The sequence below is a fragment of the Schistocerca nitens genome, chromosome 4 (genome assembly GCF_023898315.1).
Source record: "Schistocerca nitens isolate TAMUIC-IGC-003100 chromosome 4, iqSchNite1.1, whole genome shotgun sequence".
In the NCBI taxonomy this organism is placed as follows: Eukaryota; Metazoa; Arthropoda; class Insecta; order Orthoptera; family Acrididae; genus Schistocerca; species Schistocerca nitens.
The window spans coordinates 518,123,836-518,147,602 of record NC_064617.1 but is presented as its reverse complement, the minus strand read 5'-3'; the positions used below and the strand labels follow the sequence as shown (position 1 = coordinate 518,147,602).

Genomic DNA, 23,767 nt, shown 5'->3' with positions numbered 1-23,767 from the left:
AAGAATACACAAACGATAAGAAACATTTTAAATACCAGGTAATATATTTCACATAATGCTACTGCTAAACTGGTTGACTATAAACAATAACTTAAGTTCATTTGCATAAAATCTTTACTGTATTTTTCTCTTTCTTTTCCTTAAATGTCCTATTTTTTTCCTTGCTCACGGCTGGTCAACAACAATGTATACTAGCAGATAAGAAGAACTTTTAGCACAGAGATGTCATCAGAATGACTGAGATGTTTCATGGAATCAGAATGGTTGGTTGGTTTAAAAGAGGGGGGAAAGGGACCAAACTATGAGGTTATCGGTCCCTTGTTCCTAATAAAACAATTCTACAAGTGTGAGAATAAAACAGATAAGACATATAACACAAAACAGAAAGAAAGGAAAGACCACAAGAATGAAAGGCAACGTACACTAAAAGGCACAAAAAGAAAAGAAAAATAACAGAGATGCAAGAAACAGTTAGAAGAGAGTAAAACAAGGAAGCAAAACACAGTGGCTGGCTGACCACGAAAATAAAAAGGAAAAGCCAGCCAACCTGCAACACATTAAAACCTCCGCCCTAAAAGCACTAGGATGGAGAACACAGAGAGACAAAGGATATGCACTAAAACTCAGATAAAATGACAAAACCCACTCTCACGGATGAAACATAAAAGCGAATCAGCCAATGAGGAGTTGTCTGCTGCCAAAATCAATGAATCAATGACAACAAGTCCGGCAACCGAAGAGGAAGTCGCAGGGCAGCCAAAGAAGGAGAGAGCAGAAGAATATGGGCCACTGTCAACCAGGTGCCGCACCAACACTCAGGCAGGTCTTTACGGCACAGGAGGTAGCTGCGGGCAGCCCAGGCATGGCCAATGTTGAGCCAGCAGAGAACCACAGAATCCCTGCGAGAGGTCCTCATTGAGGGCTTCCACACATTCGTGGTCACCTTAATGGCTCGCAGTTTGTTATGCGTACTTAGATTTTGCCATTCCGTAACAACGAGCACAGGTCAGTTTCACGGATGACCATCTCCAGAAGTGGTTTCCATGTAGGCTGTTCGGCCAGCCTGTCAGCAAATTCATTTTCTGGGATTCCGACGTGACCAGGGGTCCAGACAAACACCACTGAACGACTAGACCCTTCCGGGCATAGGTGGACTCATGGATGGACACTACCAAAAGATAATGAGGGGTAGCACTGGTCAATAGTCTTCAGGCTGCTCAAGGAGTCAGTACATAAAAGAAAAAAGACTCCCCAGGGCATGCATGGAGATACTGAAGTGCACGAGAAATGGCCACCAGCTTTGCAGTGAATACACTGTATCCATCAGGTAGGGAATGCTGTTCAATATGGCCACCACAAATGTAAGCAAAGACACCAGGACCATCAGCCATAAAGCTGTCGGTTTAAATCACTTCAGAGCCCCAGAACACTCAAGAATCGAGAGGAAGTGACAGTGGAGAGCCGCAGGGTGAACAGAGTCCTTAGGGCCATGTGATAGGTTCAGACAAATCTGTGACCGAGGTGTACACAATGGAGGTGTATGTGGACGGACCGCAAGTAGAGGTGTTGCAGGGAAGGACTCCAGTTCAGAGAGAAGGGACCGCACGCGTACCGCAATCGTTAGACCCGACCTGGGCCGCCCATGTGGGAGATGGACTGTCGCAGGCGGGAAAAGGAGATGGTAATTTGGATGCTCAGGAGAACTATGAATGTGCGCTACATAACTGGCGAGCAGTTGGGCATGTCTGATTTGCAATGGAGGGACCCCCAGCCTAGGCCAGTGCACTGATCACCGGACTCATCCTAAAAGCTCCTGTTGCAGGTCAAACCCCGCAGTGGTGCACAGGATCGAGTAAACGCAATGCTGAGGGTGTTGCTGAACCATAAACCACACTCCCATAGTCAATTCGGGATTGGACAAGGGCTCTGTAGAGCTGCAGCAGTGTAGAGCGATCTGCACCCCAATTTGTGATGCTCAGGCACCGGAGAGCATTGAGGTGCTGCCAGCACTTCTGCTTAAGCTGACGAAGATAAGGAAGCCAAGTCAATTGAGCATCGAAAACAAGTCCTAAGAATTGATATGTCTCCACTACAGTGTGTGGATAATCATGAAAATAAAGTTCTGTGTCTGGATGGATAGTACGACGCCAACAGAAGTGCATGACACATGACTTTGCAGCTGAAAACTGAAAGCCGTGGGCTGGAGCACATGACTGTGCCTTGTGAATAGCTCCCTGTAGGCGACGCTCAGCAATACCAGTACTGGAGCAGCAGTATGAAATGCAGAAGTCGTCTGCACACAGAGAAGGTGAGACGGAGGGCCAAACAGCTGCTGCTACTCCGTTAATGGCCACTAAAAATACAGACACTCAATACAGAGCCCTGTGGGACTCCATTCTCCTGGATATGGATGGAACTACAGGAGGCACCAACTTGGACATGGAAAGTACGGAACGACAGGAAGTTTTGGATATAAATCAGGAGTGGCCCCTGGAGACCCCAATCATACAATGTGGCAAGGATATGATGTCGCCAGGTCATGTCGTATGCTTTATGTAAGTCAATAAAAACGGCAACCAAGTGTTGCCGTCTGGAAAAGGCTGTTTGGATGGCAGACTCAAGGGACCCAAGATCATCAGTGGTAGAGTGACCCAGGAGGAAGCTGCCCTGACATGCAGCCAGCAAGCCATGTGACTCCAGGACCCAACCCAACCGCCGACATACCATACGTTCCAGCAGCTTGAGAGTGCCATTTGAGAGTGCGAAAGGCTGGGGGGTAATTCTCCAATGCAGGGGCTTCAGCAAAGTGCTCAGCAATCGTGTTTGCGTCGGTAGATAACATGCCATTTATGGTGACACCGGAAACACATGTTGGGGTCCGGTACCCAAAAAGATGTTTGATCTTTGCCCAGACTTGGGAAGGTGACATATGGCAGCCAATGGTCGAGACTTATGTCTCCCAACACTCCTGCTTCCGCCGTTTGAAAAGTTGGTGAATGCAGGCACGGAGCTGTTAAAAGGCTATGAGGTGCTCCAGGGAAGGGTGCCGCATATGCCACTGTAGAGCTTGCCGACACTCCTTAATTGCTTCACCGACTTCCGGCGACCACCAAGGGTCTGCCTTATGCCTTGGGCACCCTAAAGAGCAAGGGATCACATTTTCTGCCACAGAAACAATTGTTGTTATCACCTGCTCAAACATCATCGTGATGTTACCGTGTGGGGGAGATTCAACGATGACAGCATGGATGAAAGTTTCCCAGTCTGTCTTGTTTGAAGCCCAGCTGGGCAGGCGTCCATGGGAATGACACCGGGGCAGTGACAGGAAGATAGGGAAGTGGTCACTACCACACAGGTCGTCATGTGCTCTCCAGTTGATAGATGGGAGAAGTGCTGGGCTGCAAACTGATAAATCAATGGCTGAGTAACTATTATGAGCCACACTGAAATGTGTGGTGGCCCCAGTATTTAAGAGGCAGAGGTCGAAATGAGACAGTCAAGTTTTGATATCTTTACCTCAGCCAGTAAGCATAGTGCCACCCCACAAGGTGTTATCGGCATTAAAATCTCCCGAAAGTAGGAAAGGTTTAGGGAGTTGATCAATCAGTGCAGCTAATACATTCAGGGGTACTGCACCATCTGGAGGAAGATACACATTGCAGACAGTTATTTCCTGCACCGTCCTTATTCTGACAGCCACAGCTTCAAGAGGGGTTTGAAGGGGCACAGGTTCACTACAGACTGAGTTTAGGACATAAACGCAAACTCCGCCTGACACTCAATTACAGTCGCTACATTTCCTGTAATATCCCTTATAGCCCCAGACGGCAGGGGTCCACAATGCTGGGAACCAGGTTTCTTGGGGGGCAATGCAGATAGCAGGTGTAAAGCTTAACAGTTGCTGTAGCCCAGCCAGGCAGTGGAAAAAACCACCACAATTCCACTGGAGGACTGCGTCATCGTGAGTTTGAGAAGGCATGAAACATTCAATGAGGATTTTTACACCTCACAGTCACCTGCTGCCACCAACTTATTGCGTGAGCAGTCTATATCCATTGTGTCTGAGGGTCTGGTGAGATCTCAGCGGATGCCGGAATCTCCACCCCAACCTCAGACGCAGAGCTCGTAGGCAGCGGTGGTGTGGGTGCCACCGCAATGTCCTTGGTCTTAGAGGTTTTGTTGCTCCACAAGTAGGTGGTGCAGGAGCAACAATGAGGGAAATGCCCCACACCATCAAGTGGGCAGGTGTAGTCTTCCAGCTCTGAGAGGTGACTGGGGTTGGCGGAGCTGATGGTGCCAGAACTGTTGTAGCGGCGGCATAAGACAATGTCATACATACAGGATGCAGGCGTTCAAATTTTCTCTTAGCTTCAGTGTAGGTCAGTCAGTCCAAGGTCTTGTACTCTACGATTTTTCTTTCTTTCTGGAGATCCTGCAGTCTGATGAGAAAGGTGAATGGTGCTCTCTGCGATTGACACAGATGGGAGGCAGGGCACATGGAGTATTGGGATGTGATGGGCATCCACAATCTCCCCATGTGATGCTGGAAGTACAGCGGAAGACATATGGCCGAACTTCCAGCACTTAAAGCACCGCCTCGGGGGAGGGATCTAGGGCTTTACATCATAGTGGTAGACCATCACCTCGACCTTCTCGGGCAATATATCACCCTCGAAGGCCAAGATGATGACACTGGTGGCAACTTGATTATCCCTCAGACTCCGGTGGACACGCCGGATGAAATGTACACCTTGTCACTATAAATTGGTGTGCAGCTCATTGTCAGACTGCAAAAGAAGGTCCCTGTGAAATATGATACCCTGGACCATAATTAAGCTCTTATGGGGTGTGATGGCTACAGAAACATCAGCCAGCTTGTCACAAGCGAGTAACGCCTGTGATTGGGCAGAGGATGCTGTTTTGATCAAGACTGACCAAGATCTCATTTTGGACAAGCCCTCCAACTCCCCGAACTTGTCCTCTAAAAGCTCAACAAAAACCTGATGCTTCATTGTAATGAAAGATTCCCCATCAGCTCTCGAACATACAAGGTACCGGAGTGAATAAGATCAGCTGCCATCCTTAGCCTGACGTTCCTCCCATGGTGCAGCCAGGGAGGGGAACGATTTGGGGTCGTACTTCTGTGCATTGAATTGAGCTCGTGGTCGCTTAGAGACTGCTGGTGTTTCACCACCAGCAAGAGATGATGGACTATGCTTCATTGCATGTCATCCACCCTGATGCCACCCACGCTGACCAGAGGCCCTCCCCACGGGCGCCACCCAGCCGCAGCAAAGGCCACCTGGCAGGATGGCCATTGCTGGGAGTCCCGATGCCCCAGGGGGATGAGCATCTACCCCTTGGCATACATGGGGAGTTAACAGTGCAGGCATCAGCTGAGCGATCCCTGTGTGGTCAAAGACTGCAACCAACAGGGTACATGGTGGCCCCACCATAATGGACTGGCTACCGTGCTGGATGACAGGTGCAAAGAAGTCCATGATCATCGCTGACGCAGAAAGCGACACTGCATAGTGCGTGGTGAAAAATGCACCCAGGAAGGTGTCCTCGCCCAAGAGATTGAGAATGGATGGGACTGCAATGTGACAACGAGAAAGTGGGCTAAAGATCTCAATGCACAATGGACAAAATGCGCCATGTAAGGCACCCTTCCCCAATTGGCTCGTTCTTCGGGAAAATTTTGAAAAATGAGAGCCAAACCCTACAGGGAACCATCACATAAAGGCCAAAACATGTGGAACTCCTTTTAGTCACCTCTTACAACAGGCAGGAATACCTCGGGACTATTCTTACCCCCGGAACTGCAGGCGGGGAATCAGAATGTTTTAAATTCGTTTCACGCAAAAACAATGACAGTGGCTGTTCTTGTGGCATGAGCTCCAGTTCTTTCAAGCAAGTCACAAACCAACTCACTATATCTTAACAATTTTGGGACCATTTCTGCAGCAAGGATTCTTTTCCTCACATATTCCCTTCACTATATTTGGAAGCTTGATCTGTTGCACATAACCAAAGTGACATAGTCTGACAACTTCAGGTTGAATCTTTCTGAATTTATTACTACTTTTTACTGGATACTGGTTTTTCAGTATTTATGATGAGTTAACTAGACAGCAGGACACAGTGTTTGCTTACCTGACATTGTTTGCATACTATATTTACTTCTGCAACACAGGTGTCTAGAGGAGACTGGACACTATGGAGCTTGTTTGTCTGATGTGCAATTGCAGCTACTAATATTGTTGGCATTACTTAGTGTATTGCTGTAGAAGTAACTCTCTGCACTATTTTTTTACTGTTACAGCAAAAGTAAACAATACAGGTGACTGAAAAGTTTTATAAGCTTTTTGTACTGTGGGACAAGTGACAGTTTTTATTTCTTCTAGTTTTCATTCTTTTATCTGAACTGGACAGGACTCACTCCACACCACATGGTTACTTCTACAGTTCCCCACAAACCAATAATCACGTACCACGCGCACTTACCACATTTACTGTGTTGTTTCAGATCCAGACATGTCATGGTAGCATGACTGCAGTGCTTGCATTTTTAGGTGAGGAAAACTTGATAGTAACATTTTCCTTCTGATAAATGTACATTAAAAATTTACATTCTCTGCTGAAATGAATGAATGTACATTATATATGCAGTTTGGTGTCTCAAGCTCTCCATCCACCTGTTTCACAACATTATTTATATTTGTTGCTTCTTACACTTTAAACTTAATTTTTCATTCATTACAGTTTGCTATGATAGCACCATCACAATAACTGTTTTCTTGGAACTTATGGGATACTAACCAAGAATACTATCAATAAGTATCCACACTTCCTGACAAACCATTACTTTTTCAGTGAGTATAATACAAATAGTCTCATTACCTGTTCAAAGCATTTTCTGGCACTAACATTTCAAATACATATTCCATCCTCTCTTTAATAATAAACGCAATCTGTACAATAGCATGTGTTCAGTCACTATTTCCTTTCATTGCTGATGACAGTACATCAGATGTTCTTCATCCTCTTCATTGCAAGTGGTGTTGCTCTCTAGTGATACACACAGATAACTGAGAACTGAATTATGTTAAGTCTTCAGTGCAATTTTGGTCGCACAAGGAACTAGGAAACCAAAAATGACAAATATACAGAGTCCTGCACATCTGATCAAGCAAAGCTCTGCATTTAAAGCAAGCAGAACAGTTGCGCTATACCAGGTGCCCTGAAGTCGCTTACAGGGTGTATAGAAGGAAAATATATCCCGTGATTTTATCCAGTTAAAAATACACTTTTTTTCTGCGTAAAAGAACACTTTTTCCCCAGTGAAAATACAGTATGCACCTGGTGACAGTACTTTTTGTGAGTTAATTGAAAAGATACTTTCCACCGGAGCTATGAAACTTTTTTGTCTGGTGTAGAACTTCCTGACACTTAAGGAAAAGAAACACAGCAAAAAACATCTCATTTCGGAAAGATCTTCAATGTGCAGCAACACTTATATATAATTTTTTTTTTTTAATGTGGTGTTAGGCAGGATTCTAGGAGCACATCAGCTGAATATTTCTGACAAGCAAGATTACACATTTCACTACTGTGCGACAGAAAATTTCACAGGTTACCTGGGTGAATACATTTTTTGTCAAGCACTTTGACTTTTCTACAAAAAAGTCGATTACAGGTGAACATGCTAAAGAACTCACTTTAGATTTTTTTAGGAGAATTGAAATTTTTAGTTGTCATTATTACTTACTTTGTAATCTATGAAAGCACTACAATAAATGTGAAAAGCTAACCTTGAAACTTGGTCTCCATTATTTTGTGTTATTGTTTAAGATATATCAAACACAAATGTGCCAGTAAAATTTTAAATACTGGCGTAAATGGCTAGTCTTCTGGGCTCAAAATTTTTCTAAGTGGCTGGTCATAAGCGTTAAGTTTAGAATGCAACTAACACTCCATGGTTTAAGAAATTCATCACACATTCTTGCATGTTACATAGTTCATGTTGCAGAAAAGGAAATTTACTTTGAAAGTAACATTTCTCGAACCATCATTCGAAGTATTTTCCTGTTACCTCGTAGAAATGTAAATAGTTGTGAAGTCATGCTCATCAAAATAAAGCTGACAAAAAAGACAGGTCATGGCATCTCACAGCAAACAACACTGCAGATCTTACGAGTGCCAGAAGCCGCCTCCGACGGGGAGTGGGTAACTATTTCAGGCAAGTTCAATAATTCTTAACTCCATGTTTAAATGCACAGAAGTTCTGGATAGGACACGATAAAATTAGGGCCTTTAGTGCATACCTTTTCAATTAAATATTGATTTCCCATGAGCCCTGCATTAAATATTGATTTCCCATGAGCCCTGCATGGAGCAGAGCATTCGCTAAGTGTGGTGGGCAAGCAGACTAGTGTGACATCGGGTCCATATATCTTGATGGCCTCACATCGAAATGAGGCCCACAAGAAAGACACATCAAAAGTAGTTTGTTGTCATGAAGTATTGCATGGCCTGACACATTTTGCTGTTGGCATACGCTTTTATGTGCGCTGTCTTTTGATATTGTAAATGGAACATTTTATTTGCAACTTAAGTTTTATTTTGGTGCTATTCTTGCATCTCTGTTTTATTACCGGAGTTTTATTCTCAAGTATGGCCTAAAGTAAAATTCTTTGTTAGAGTATCAGTTCCTAAAAGCCAAAATTACAAAAATTTAACTGAAAACTAAAACAATGAAAAGTTCCTGGATTTCTAAATAGTTCCCAGGTTTTTCCCACATTTCTCCCATGTGAAAAAATTTCCAGGTTTTTCCTGTATTTCCCAGTTGCCTCATGACATATACACCCTGCACTTATTAAGAACTGTTTCAACTCTGCGGAAGCAAAGGGAACTTCACAGCAAACAAACATAGCCAAAGCCTTGCAGACAAACAAAAATTACGTGAAGCGAAATGTAGTGTGAGGAGGGCTATGCGAGAGGCGTTCAATGAATTCGAAAGTAAAGTTCTATGTACTGACTTGGCAGAAAATCCTAAGAAATTCTGGTCTTATGTCAAAGCAGTAGGTGGTGGATCAAAACAAAATGTCCAGACACTCTGTGACCAAAATGGTACTGAAACAGAAGATGACAGACTAAGGGCCGAAATACTAAATGTCTTTTTCCAAAGCTGTTTCACAGAGGAAGACTGCACTGTAGTTCCTTCTCTAGATTGTCGCACAGATGACAAAATGGTAGATATCGAAATAGACGACAGAGGGATAGAGAAACAATTAAAATCGCTCAAAAGAGGAAAGGCCGCTGGACCTGATGGGATACCAGTTCTATTTTACACAGAGTACACGAAGGAACTTGCCCCCCTTCTTGCAGCGGTGTACCGTAGGTCTCTAGAAGAGTGTAGCGTTCCACAGGATTGGAAAAGGACACAGGTCATCCCCGTTTTCAAGAAGGGACGTCGAACAGATGTGCACAACTATAGACCTATATCTCTAACGTCGATCAGTTGTAGAATTTTGGAACACGTATTATGTTCGAGTATAAGGACTTTCCTGGAGACTAGAAATCTACTCTGTAGGAATCAGCATGGGTTTCGTAAAGGACGATCGTGTGAAACCCAGCTCGCGCTATTCGTCCACGAGACTCAGAGGGCCATAGACACGGGTTCACAGGTAGATGCCGTGTTTTTGACTTCGGCAAGGCGTTCGATACAGTTCCCCACAGTCATTTAATGAACAAAGTAAGAGCATATGGACTATCAGACCAATTGTGTGATTGGATTGAGGAGTTCCTAGATAACAGAACGCAGCATGTCATTCTCAATGGAGAGAAGTCTTCCGAAGTAAAAGTGATTTCGGGTATGCCACAGGGGAGTGTAATGGGACCGTTGCTGTTCACAATATACATAAATGACCTGGTGGATGACATCAGAAGTTCACTGAGGCTTTTTGCAGATGATGCTGTGGTGTATCGAGAGGTTGTAACAATGGAAAATTGTACTGAAATGCAGGAGGATCTGCAGCGAATTGACGCATGGAGCAGGGAATGGCAATTGAATCTCAATGTAGACAAGTGTAATGTGCTGCAAATACATAGAAAGATAGATCCCTTATCATTTAGCTACAAAATAGCAGGTCAGCAACTGGAAGCAGTTAATTCCATAAATTATCTGGGAGTACGCATTAGGAGTGATTTAAAATGGAATGATCACATAAAGTTGATCGTCGGTAAAGCAGATGCCAGACTGAGATTCATTGGAAGAATCCTAAGGAAATGCAATCCGAAAACAAAGGAAGTAGGTTACAGTACGCTTGTTCGCCCACTGCTTGAATACTGCTCAGCGGTGTGGGATCCGTACCAGATAGGGTTGATAGAAGAGATAGAGAAGATCCAACGGAGAGCAGCGCGCTTCGTTACAGGATCATTTAGTAATCAAGAAAGCGTTACGGAGATGATAGATAAACTCCAGTGGAAGACTCTGCAGGAGAGACGCTCAGTAGCTCGGTACGGGCTTTTGTTAGAGTTTCGAGAACATACCTTCACCGAAGAGTCCAGCAGTATATTGCTCCCTCCTACGTATATCTCGCGAAGAGACCATGAGGATAAAATCAGAGAGATTAGAGCCCACACAGAAGCATACCCACAATCCTTCTTTCCACAAACAATAGGAGACTGGAATGGAAGGGAGAACCGATAGAGGTACTCAGGGTACCCTCCGCCACACACCGTCAGGTGGCTTGCGGAGTATGGATGTAGATGTAGATGTATTCTCATCCTCACAAAACTAAAAAACATGAACAGGATATGGTGTTCAAATGATGGTGGCACCTGCCACCTCTGGGTGCCTAGCCTCAGAACGTCACACACAGCAAATAACAGCTGAATGCTTTTGTGTCAGTCTCAGAAACTGGCTGTTGATACTGGATACACATGTGCACCGCAACAGTCAGCCCTTTTCTGGTTCTGGCACACATAATGAACAATTTCAGCCATTAATACTTTGCCTGTATGGTGACACTATTTCTTAAGTCAATTTCTTCACTAATTTCTGGTTTATTATGCCACCATCCTCACTGACTACCCATTACATAATTTGTTTTAATTAACAGCATCTGAATTCCAAAAATATTCAAGTATGCCCTCTTCTACAACTTTTCCCTGTGTGATAATTGTACCTTTTGTACAGCTCATGTACATACAGTCGCACACTCAAACTGAATATACTTTCACATATAAGGTAGTTATATCACAAACTTTGTGTGTAAATAGAATTCAGAAGTTCTCTTACTCCTTAAATACTGTCATGTAGAATCCAGAATCACGTGTTAGTTATGAAAGTAGGGTTGTCAACAAGGACTAAAAATTGTTTCGCGGCAAGCTAAGTTGTTACATCCTAGACTTGCACCATAACGTTGAGAATTGTCGGGTTGTCCAAATGAGTTAAGTGGGCACTATGCATCAAAAGCTGCTACCTAGGTAGCTGAATGTGGATTTTTTTTTTTTTCCTAATTAGGAGAATCTTCAGGGAGAGTCCACATTCTGATCACCAGCTGAGGCACTCACAGTAAAATGGCACAATTTAAAGCACTCCAAAAAGTAATAGAGCTCATGTAATACAGAAAGCTGGCTAAAACATAATATTGATAGCAGTGAGATTTTTAGAGCTGGGTATAGGTGCATATCGAAAGGATACGCTACTGGAAAACGGAAGTGGTAAATTTGTTGCAGTACAAAAGATATTCAAATTCACCAAAATAGAAATTGAGCTACATGTGAGATTGATTGGGGAAGACTCAGTATCAATGATGAGTATAAAGTTTTAAATGTATCTTTCTACTGACCAGTAGATTCATCCACAGGTAACTAATGACACTGAAGAAAACCTCAGCCCACCAGCACATGTATTCACCATTCATACCGTCGTCATGGGAGGCAGTTTCAATCACTCAAAAATCAAGTTGGATAATTAGTTTTGGAAGTGATAGGAATGACAAAACATCCTGTAAAACTATGTTAGTCTCTGGAACCTAGCAGGAGCACACAGTTCAGAAGCCCACTCATTGCAGAAGTGTAACGCATCTAAAGGCAACAAATAGACCTGACCACTTTCAGGATGCACACACTGGTATCTGCAACCATAAGGTGGTTGCAATAAAAATGCCTACCTTACAAAGGATGACCAAAAAACAGAGAAAGATTTACATGTTCAGCAAACTAGATAAAGAGGCAGTAGCGCCATATCTCAATACGGAATTTACAAAATTTCGTTCTGGACAGCAGCATGTAGAATTTTGGCTGAAAGTTAGAAGAATAGTTGACTAAGCCCTGGATAATACATAACTAGTAGAACATTTCATTTCATGAGGGAAGTGATCATCTGTGGTATGGTCTCTGTAAAGAAATTTCTAAAGAAACAGAGACTACTGCACAAGAGGTGAAAAATAAAGCATAGTGCTGTAGATAGAGAAATGTTAAATGGCATTTGTTTGGTTGTCAAAAAGACATTGTTACATTCCATCATGGATTTTCCATTGTCTGAAAGTAAAAACAGAAATGGTTATCTCAATACATAACTGTTCCTTTCACAAATGAAATTTCACAAGTAGAACTTAATTATTGCACAACTGCAAAGAAATCACTAAAATTTATGAACGCTGTAATGCCCAATTGAGTCTGTATCCGATTCTATACATAATTTGTGGTGCGTTAGCTCCTTTTAATCATAAAATACTGCAGTCCACTCGGACAGGAAATTGTGCCCTATATTTGGAACAAAGCATGGGTCCCACTTGTCTATAAGAAGGATCCACAAAACTGCCGTCCAAAATTTTTTTATATCCATTTGTTGTAGACTCTCAAAACATATTCTGAGCTCCAACACAATGACCACCTCAACTTCCAACCAAAAGGACTACAAAAAATATTGTTTACCATTCTTTTCCCTTATGACATCCTGAAATCCATGGATCACTGCAGTCAAGTAGGTGCAATACTACTCTACTTCCAAAAAGAATCTGATTTAGTATCACATCAATGATTATTACGAAAGCACAATCATATGGGACTATCAAATGAAATCTGCAACTGGATTGAGGATTTATTCATAGGGAGGACAAAGCATGTACAGATGTAGAAGTAACTTTAGGCATGACCCATCGGATTATGTTGGGACCATTGCTGTTGATGATGTAGATTTATGACCTAGCAAGAAATGTTAATAAGAACTTGAGACATTTTGCAGATGCTGCAGTTACCTACAATGAAGTACCAATTGTAAAAGTCTGCAGAAATGTCCAGTCAGATCTTGTTGATAAGATTTCAAAGAGGAGCAAAGAATGGTAACTTGCTTTAATTGTCGAAAGATTTAGAATTATGCTCTTCACAAAATGGAAATGCTGCAAAAACCACAACAAGAGCAGATTCAGCTCTTGTTGACTTCATTTTGTGACTTTTGATGATAACATAGATCAATGGAAGGTCTCTACTATACATCTACACAGATACTCTGCAAATCACACTTAAGTGCATGGCAGAGGGTTCATCAAACCACCTTCACAATAATTCTCCATTATTCCACTCTTGATCAGCATGCAGAAAAAAACGAACACCTATATCCTTCTGTGTAAGCTCTGATGTCCCTTATTTTATTATGATGATCATTTCTCCTTATATAGGTTGGCACCAACAAAATATTTTCACATTGGGAGGAGAATTATAATGATTCAAATTTCGTGGGAAGATCCCACTGCTATGAGAAACGCCTTTGTTTTAATAATGTCCACCCCAAATCCTGAATCATGTCCGTGACACTCTCTCCCCTATTTCTCGATAATAAAAAACATGCTGCTCTTCTTTGAACTTTCTCGATGTACTACATTAATCCTATCTGGTAAGGATTCCACACTGTGCAGCAGTGCCCCAAAAGAGGATGGACAAGCATAGTGTAGGCAGTCTCTAATGTATCTGTTTCATCTTGTAAGTGTTCTGCCAATAAATCACAGTCTTTGGATCGCATTCCCCCCCCCCGACACTTTCTGTGTGTTCTTTCCAATTTAAGTTACTCGTAATTGTAATTCCTAAGTATTTAGCTGAATTTATGACCTTTAGATTTGTTTGATTTATCATGTAACCAAAGTTTAATGGACTCCTTTTAGTACTCATGTGGATGGCATCACACTTTTCATTATTTAGGGACAATTGCCAATTTCCGCACCACACAGATATCTTTTCTAAATCTGTCTTGCAATTTGTTTTGACCTTCTGATTACTTTACTAGACAATAAATGACAGCAACATCTGCAAACAACCTAAAGAGGGCTGCTCAGATTGCTTTCTAAATAATTTATATAGATACAGAACAACGAAGGACCTATAACACTACCTTGGGGAACACAAGAAATCACTTCTGTTTTACTCACTGACTTTCCATCAATAACAACGAAGTGTGACCTCTCTAACAGGAAATCACAAATCCAGTCACATAACTGCGATGATATTCCGTAAGCACACAATCTGATTACAAGCTGCATGTGAGATACAGTGTCAAAAGCCTTCTGGGAATCTAGAAATACTGAATCAATTTCAAATCCTTTGTCAATAGCACTTAACACTTTGTGTGAGTAAAGAGCTGGTTGTGTTTCACAAGAAGATGTTTTCTAAATCTGTGTATGTTCCAAAATCCTGCTGCATATCGACATTAATGATATGGGCCTGTAATTTAGTGGATTGCTCCTATTGCCATTTTTGAATATTGGTCTGACTTGTGCAACTTTCCAGTCTTTGGGTATAGATCATTCGTCGAGCGAGCGGCTGTACATGATAATTAAGTATGGAGCTATTGCATCAGGACACTCTGAAAGGAACCTAATTGGTGTACAGTTTGGACCAGAAGACTTGCTTTTATTAAGTGATTTAAGTTGCTTCACTATTATGAGGATATCTAATTCTAAGTTACTCATGTTGGCAGCAGTTCTTGATTCAAATTCTTGAATATCTGTCTCACCGTCTTTGGTGAAGGAATTTCGGAAGGCTGTGTTTAGTAACTCTGCTCTCGCACCACTGTCGTCAATAGTATTTCCATTGCTACCGTGCACAGGCAGAGAAAGCACTGATTGTGTCTTTCTGCTAGCATACTTTACATACAACCAGAATCTCTCTGGGTTTTCTGCCATGTTTCAAGACAGAGTTTCATTGTGGAAACTATGATATGCATCTCACATTGAAGTCCGCGCTAAATTTCGAACTTCTGTAAAAGTTGGCGCTAAATTTCGACCTTCTGTAAAAGATTGCCAGTCTTGGGGATTTTGTGTTTGTTTAAATTTGGCATGCTTTTTTTGTTGTTTCTGCAACAGTGTTCTGATCCTTTTTGAGTACCAAGGGGGATCAGCTCCATCATTTGTTAATTTATTTGGTGTAAATATCTCAATTGCTATCAATATTGTTTCTCTGAATTCAAGCCACATCTGGTCAACTCATCATTTCTCAGCATTCTAGATACTTTACACAAGCAACTATTGTCATTTCTTTCTTAATCTACTATATTTTCTCTATTTTTTAACTACATGAGTGTCTTTTTCCGAAGTTTTATCAGTACATATCTGACAGGAAGTACTACCTAATGTGTTCCTAAATACAAGCAATAAAAATGGGATTCTTCTGAGGCTCATACCTTGGGTTTTACTGGTGACAGAAAGGTAGGGTCAAGTGTTCTGAATACCCCTTGAGCTAGGGACCATTTCAATACCAAACAGATTGACTGTCTTAGTGTCACTATACTACAGTGCAGGATGAAAGTACGAACATTTCACACTTACTCCTGCTTAGGCAAGTGGAGCAAATCAGTTGCATCTTTTTGCATTTGATATGATTAATGGTTGGCCTTAAGGAGCTTATTGAGGAACCATTAGTTCATGGGTAGTTCCTAAGGGTGGAGGGGACAGGGGGGGGGGGGAATACACAAGGGGTTTTTCACCATTTTTTGTACCAAACCCGAGCCAAACATTACAAGATGGCTATGCACAGTAATTTTTTTATGATATATTTTTATGATATATTCCTAAGATCCCAAACTCTAACCGCCTTGAAAATTTTCTTGATATCTTTATCCGTTTTGGAGATACAGAAGTTCAAAATTATCCTACTTGCACATGTAAAATATGCATGTAAAATCCAGTGTCAGGCAAAAGTGTAGTTTGTAAAGTGATGCAGCAGGGACAAATATGCTGCAAAGTGTCTCTGTTACCATCATAAGGGTTCTGGGAAATCCATGTTGTAGACTGAAGAACATGTAAAATTTTTGTGCATGTAAAGTCTGGTCTGAGGTGTAAAAATAAATTTAAATTATTTAAGTTTCACATAAGCAAACTAGAAACGCTCCTACCTCAGTACAAAAATGGCGATTATGTTCCCATTCAAAGGACAGACTGAAAATTGGGGTTCTAGCTGCTTCATTCTACCTTCCTCAGCACATTAAAAAAAAAAAAAAAAAAAAATCACAAATTTTGGCCTGCGAACATATTCATACTTTGCACTGAGAGAGGAGAAGGTGGCATGTGAAAGATACGGAAAAGTAATAAATACTAGACTTGGGAGAAAGAGAGTTACACAGTGGTAGTAGGCATAGCTGACAGTGACAGTAGTGCTAGGGAAAGAGTGACGGAGACAGTGCCATTGGGAGAAGAATAAACAGGAGAGTGTGGAAGTGGGTGAGAGGCAATGATAATGAGAGACAAAGCCTTCGATGAAGATAATGGGAAAGAGGCAGATAGTGACAGTGACAAGGGACAGAAGCAGTGGGAAGGAATGAATGAGATAGTAACAATAAGAATGAGAGAGGGGGAGGGGGAGGGGGAAGGGAGGAAGGGGGAGGGGGGTGATGAGGGAGAGGGGGAGAGAATGACAGTGAGAGTGAGAAGGGAAAGTAGTGCTAGGACAGAATGAAGTACACAGTGGCTGTGAGACAGGAGACAGCAACAGTTAGAGAGACACAAAGAGATAATGACCATTCGTTGTGGTGAATGAGTGAGTGGGAATGGACAAGTTGGAGTGGATGGGTATGAGCGAGTTACAGCAACTGATTAGTGCGTGTGAGCGAGTTACAGTTAGGAGAGCTAGTTGGAGTGAGGGGAGTTGCATGATAAAATGAATATGTTTACATGCTAAAATTTTTGAGAAAATTTTTAAAAGGTGCTGAGGAAGATAGAAAAAGGCAGCTGGTACTCCACCTTTCAGTCAGAATCTTTTATAAACAGGAGAAAATTCGCCTTTTTTTGTGCTCCAATAGGAGCATTTTTCTGCTGGTTTCTTAATGACTCATTTTGGTTATAAGGGACAAGTTGCATTTTCTAGGCCAGAATTTCTTCAGATCCACTAGCTTCAGTCATAACTGTATAAGGCATATGTTGTGGTTAAGTACCAAGAGAGCTCAAATTACAAGTGCCGACAATGCTACACTGATCCTATAATGGGTGTCTGTGTGTTTCAGCTTGCCTTTGACAGCGAAGTCCACCTAGCAGCACTAAAAGTGGCACAACTTTAAGAAGCCCACAGCCCAGGCAAGTAAGGCATCAGTACACACATAATGTAATATGCAAGATGGAATGTGAACTGATATCTTGAATTCAACTCTATTTTATTTTATTTTTGACCACCATGCAGCAGCAGCAGCAGCAACAGCTGTGGTGTTTGTTTAACAAACCACTGGCCTCTCAACTAGGTGATATTGTATCACGGCAAGCTCATTTATCCGCTTTAGTATCAGTTACTCTGCTTACTCATCGAATTCAAGATCCATCCCCAAACTGTCGATTTCTTCCAGGTCGAGGGTCAAGTCTGCCAACTCACCACTCAATTCCATCTGGCATTGACCATTTCCAGTTACATTCCTGCTACAGCTGTCAATATAGAAGGTCTGAATTACTTTACTGCCGTATAATCAGTCATATTCCTAGCATGTTCAACACACAGCTCAGTACAGGTACACGCTACTGAACCTGCTTGGAATCCTGCATCTAACATTTTGTTGCAGTTTCTGAAAGATCTAACTCAGTATCTGCAAGTGCTGAAGAGCTTACTGAAAGACTGATGGCATTTGATCCTGTAGCAGTATCAGATGTCACAAGAAGGCTCCGCTAATTAAAAGAAGTCAGCTAGTGCTTCAAATTTCTACATCTACATACATCTACATCTATACTCCGCGAGCCACCTTACAGTGTGTGGCGGAGGGTACTTATTGTACCACTATCTGATCCCCCCTTCCCTGTTCCATTCACGAATTGTGCGTGGGAAGAACGACTGCTTGTAAGTCTCCGTATTTGCTCTAATTTCTCGGATCTTTTCGTTGTGATCATTACGCGAGATATATGTGGGCGGTAGTAATATGTTGCCCATCTCTTCCCGGAATGTGCTCTCTCGTAATTTCGATAATAAACCTCTCCGTATTGCGTAACGCCTTTCTTGAAGTGTCCGCCACTGGAGCTTGTTCAGCATCTCCGTAACGCTCTCGCGCTGACTAAATGTCCCCATGACGAATCGCGCTGCTTTTCGCTGGATCATGTCTATCTCTTCTATTAATCCAACCTGGTAAGGGTCCCATACTGATGAGCAATACTCAAGAATCGGACGAACAAGCGTTTTGTAAGCTACTTCTTTCGTCGATGAGTCACATTTTCTTAGAATTCTTCCTATGAATCTCAACCTGGCGCCTGCTTTTCCCACTATTTGTTTTATGTGATCATTCCACTTCAGATCGCTCCGGATAGTAACTCCTAAGTATTTTACGGTCGTTACCGCTTCCAATGATTTACCACCTATGGCATAATCGTACTGGAATGGATTTCTGCCCCTATGTATGCGCATTATATTACATTTATCTACGTTTAGGGAAAGCTGCCAGCTGTCGCACCATTCATTAATCCTCTGCAGGTCTTCCTGGAGTACGTACGAGTCTTCTGATGTTGCTACTTTCTTGTAGACAACCGTGTCATCTGCAAATAGCCTCACGGAGCTACCGATGTTGTCAACTAAGTCATTTATGTATATTGTAAACAATAAAGGTCCTATCACGCTTCCTTGCGGTACTCCCGAAATTACCTCTACATCTGCAGATTTTGAACCGTTAAGAATGACATGTTGTGTCCTTATCAAAGGTGTTCAATCAGCAGTGGTTGCTTCTCAAATAGAACCCATTTCAGTCCACAGAAGTCTGTGTATGTTTTCTCCAAAACATTTATGCATTTTATCCATATTCACCTTCTAGCAGAATTCAAGAACACACCTGTAGTAAACTGCTTATCTTCTGCATTAAGTTCATCAACTGTAATTAAACTTGGTACAGCACAAAGATACAATTTAACATTGATCAAGTCTTACACTAATATCCCATAGAAAAAGTTTCTTAGTAATGAGTGCTACATAGTTTCTCTTTTGTCAGACCTTGCAAAAATGTATAACGAATAATCATGGCTGTGCATCTGTTTTTAAATGCCATACAGCTTTATAGATCCCCCCATGAACCATGGACCTTCCCATTGATGGGGAGGCTTGCGTGCCTCAACGCTGCAGATAGCCGTACCGTAGGTGCAACCACAATGGAGGGGTATCTGTTGAGAGGCCAGACAAACATGTGGTTCCTGAAGAGGGGCAGCAGCCTTTTCAGTAGTTGCAGGGACAACAGTCTGGATGATTGACTGATCTGGCCTTGTAACACTAACCAAAACGGCCTCGCTGTGCTGGTACTGCGAACGGCTGAAAGCAAGGGGAAACTACAGCCGTAATTTTTCCTGAGGGCATGCAGCTTTATTGTATGGTTAAATGATGATGGCGTCCTCTTGGGTAAAATATTCCTGAGGTAAAATAGTCCCTCATTCGGATCTCCGGGTGGGGACTACTCAAGAGGACGTCGTTATCAGGAGAAAGAAAACTGGCATTCTACGGATCGGAGCGTGGAATGTCAGATCCCTTAATCGGGCAGGTAGGTTAGAAAATTTAAAAAGGGAAATGGATAGGTTAAAGTTAGATATAGTGGGAATTAGTGAAGTTTGGTGGCAGGAGGAACAAGACTTCTTGTCAGGTGACTACAGGGTTATAAACACAAAATCAAATAGGGGTAATGCAGGAGTAGGTTTAATAATGAATAAAAACGTAGGAGTGTGGGAAAGCTACTACAAACAGCATAGTGAACATATTATAGTGGCCAAGATAGACACGAAGCCCACGCCTACTACAGTAGTACAAGTTTATACGCCAACTAGCTCTGCGGATGACGAAGAAATTGAAGAAATGTATGATGAGATAAAAGAAATTATTCAGGTAGTGAAGGGAGACGAAAATTTAATAGTCATGGGTGACTGGAATTCGAGAGTAGGAAAAGGGAGATAAGGAAACATAGTAGGTGAATATGGATTGGGGTTAAGAAATGAAAGAGGAAGCCGTCTGGTAGAATTTTGCACAGAGCAGAACTTAATTATGGCTAACACTTGGTTGAAGAATCATAAAAGAAAGTTGTATACGTAGAAGAATCCTGGAGATACTAAAAGGTATCAGATAGATTATATAATGGTAAGACAGAGATTTAGGAACCAGGTTTTAAATTGTAAGACATTTCCAGGGGCAGATGTGGACTCTGACCACAATCTATTAGTTATGAACTGTAGATTAAAACTGAAGAAATTGCAAAAAGGTGGGAATTTAAGGAGATGGGACCTGGAGGTTGTACAGAGTTTCAGGGAGAGCATAAGGGAACAATTGGCAGGAATGGGGGAAAGAAATACAGTAGAAGAAGAATGGGTAGTTCTGAGGGATGAAGTAGTGAAGGCAGCAGAGGATCGAGTAGGTAAAAAGACGAGGGCTAGTAGAAATCCTTGGGTAACAGAAGAAATACTGAATTTAATTGATGAAAGGGGAAAATATAAAAATGCAGTAAATGAAGCAGGCAAAAAGGAATACAAACGTCTCAAAAATGAGATTGACAGGAAGTGCAAAATGGCTAAGCAGGCATGACTAGAGGACAAATGTAAGGATGTAGAGGCTTATCTCACTAGGGGGTAAGATAGATGCTGCCTACAGGAAAATTAAAGAGACCTTTGGAGAAAAGAGAGCCACTTGTACGAATATCAAGAGCTCAGATGGAAACCCAGTTCTAAGCAAAGAAGGGAAAGCAGAAAGATGGAAGGAGTATACAGAGGGTCTATACAAGGGCGATATACTTGAGGACAATATTATGGAAATGGAAGAGGATGTAGATGAAGATGAAATGGGAGATATGATACTACATGAAGAGTTTGACAGAGCACTGAAAGACCTGAGTCGAAACAAGGCCCCGGGAGTAGACATCATTCTATTAGAACTACTGATAGCTTTGGGAGAGCCATTCCTGACAAAACTCTACCATCTGGTGAGCAAGATGTATGAGACAGGCGAAATACCCTCAGACTTCAAGAAGAATATAATAATTCAAATCCCAAAGAAAGCAAGTGTTGACAGATGTGAAAATTACCAAACTATCAGTTTAATAAATCACAGCTGCAAAATACTAATGCGAATTATTTACAGACGAATGGAAAAACTGGTTGAAGTCGACCTCGGGGAAGATCAGTTTGGATTCCGTAGAAATGTTGGAACACGTGAGGCAATACTGACCTTATGACTTATCTTAGAAGAAAGATTAAGGAAAGGCAAACCTACATTTTTAGCATTTGTAGACTTAGAGAAAGCTTTTGACAATGTTGATTGGAATACTCTCTTTCAAATTCTAAAGGTGGCAGGGGTAAAATACAGGGAGCGAAAGGCTATTTACAATTTGTACAGAAACCAGATGGCAGTTATAAGAGATGAAGGGCAAGAAAGGAAAGCAGTCGCTGATAAGGGAGTGAGACAGGGTTGTAGTCTCTCCCCGATGTTATTCAATCTGTATATTGAGCAAGCAGTAAAGGAAACAAAAGAAAAGTTCGGAGTAGGTATTAAAATCCAGGGAGAAGAAATAAAAACTTTGAGGTTCACCGATGACATTGTAATTCTGTCAGAGACAGCAAAGGACTTGGAAGAGCAGTGGAACGGAATGGACAGTGTCTTGAAAGGAGGATATAAGACGAACGTCAACAAAAGCAAAATGAGGATAATGGAATGTAGTCGAATTAAGTTGGGTGATGCTGAGGGAATTAGATTAGGAAATGTGACACTTGAAGTAGTAAAGGAGTTTTGCTATTTGGGGAGCAAAATAACTGATGATGGTCGAAGAAGAGAGGATATCAAATGTAGACTGGCAATGGCAAGGAAAGAGTTTTTGAAGAAGAGAAATTTGTTAACATCGAGTATTGATTTAAGTGCCAGGAAGTCGTTTCTGAAATTATTTGTATGGAGTGTAACCATGTATAGAAATGAAACATGGACAATAAATAGTTTGGACAAGAAGAGAATAGAAGCTTTCGAAATGTGGTGCTACAGAAGAATTTTGAAGATTAGGTGGGTAGATCACGTAACTAATGAGGAGGTATTGAATAGGATTGGGGAGAAGAGAAGTTTGTGGAACAACTTGACTAGAAGAAGGGATCGGTTGGTAGGACATGTCCTGTGGCATCAAGGGATCACAAATTTAGCAGTGGAGGGCAGAGTGGAGGGTAAAAATCGTAGAGGGAGACCAAGAGATGAATACACTAAGCAGATTCAGAAGGATGTAGGTGGCAGTAGGTACTGGGAGATGAAGAAGCTTGCACAGGATAGAGTAGCATGGAGAGCTGCATCAGACCAGTCTCAGGACTGAAGACCACAACAACAACAACAACAACAACAGCTTTATATGTGTAGTATTTAAAATCTGAATAAAAAAAGGATCATGTGTCAATGAACTGTTTACAGCAGGCTGAATATGAAAATTGCCTGTCAAATTGTCAATAATGTTATGAGACTTTTCAATAAGGCACGAGGGCTGTTCAAGAAATAAGTCAAGCCGTAGGGTGGATGAGGAAGAACAATCCAATGAAATTTTGTGAACTCCTCTCAGGTGCACAGACTTGCTTTGTTAGTTCCTTTACAGTTTTGTTGCAAAGAACAAGCTGAAGTAGTTTTTTTTCAATTTCCAAGGTAAGCACAGCTGTGTGTGTGTGTGGCTGACCAGCACACAGAAGATCGGACAGATTTGTGTGACTTTTTTGCGATGATGACAGACCCCTTGCCCACGACCATCATGCTTTCGTTCACTGCCAGGTCTTTGTAGACTTTCTGCAAGTGCCTATGGGAATCTGGGATGCTTTGGTTTTCTGCCAAAAGAAACTCAATGACAGCTCTCTACTTGGAATGTACCTCATTTAGACGCCATTTTGAAAGCAACGTGTAGTGTTGCATTATGTATTGAATGCCCCTCATAACTGGTTTATTTCTGTACTATTACTAAAAAGACTTTATCCAAGGTTACCTATTGTGTATGTCATGGTGAGAGAAGAATTAGTTGAGGAGTGTAAGCTCAGCTTTCCTCATGCAGTGCAACATAAAATAAGTTGGACTTACACTTAATGCTTCATCCTGAATAGCTAACATGATAAATATGTCTCTCACACAGGGAGCAAATGTTCCTGTTTCTCAGAGTCAACATTTAAACTGGGATTCTCTTATACACCGATATGTTCATGAACAGTACATAATATAGTAATAAACACAGTATTTCAATTGCATTTCAATGTGTGTGATCATTTGATATTAGCTAGGACCACAGTAAAAACAGTTCAAATTATTTGGACTTTTACCAACAGAGCACTAG

The 23,767-nt window shown here is 41.8% G+C and overlaps 1 protein-coding gene across 2 annotated transcripts in view; it reads right to left on the bottom strand.

The window, feature by feature from the left end:
* Positions 1-23,767, bottom strand: part of LOC126251701 (coiled-coil domain-containing protein 22 homolog) — a 214,890-nt gene that overhangs the window by 107,395 nt on the left and 83,728 nt on the right. The window lies entirely within an intron of this gene.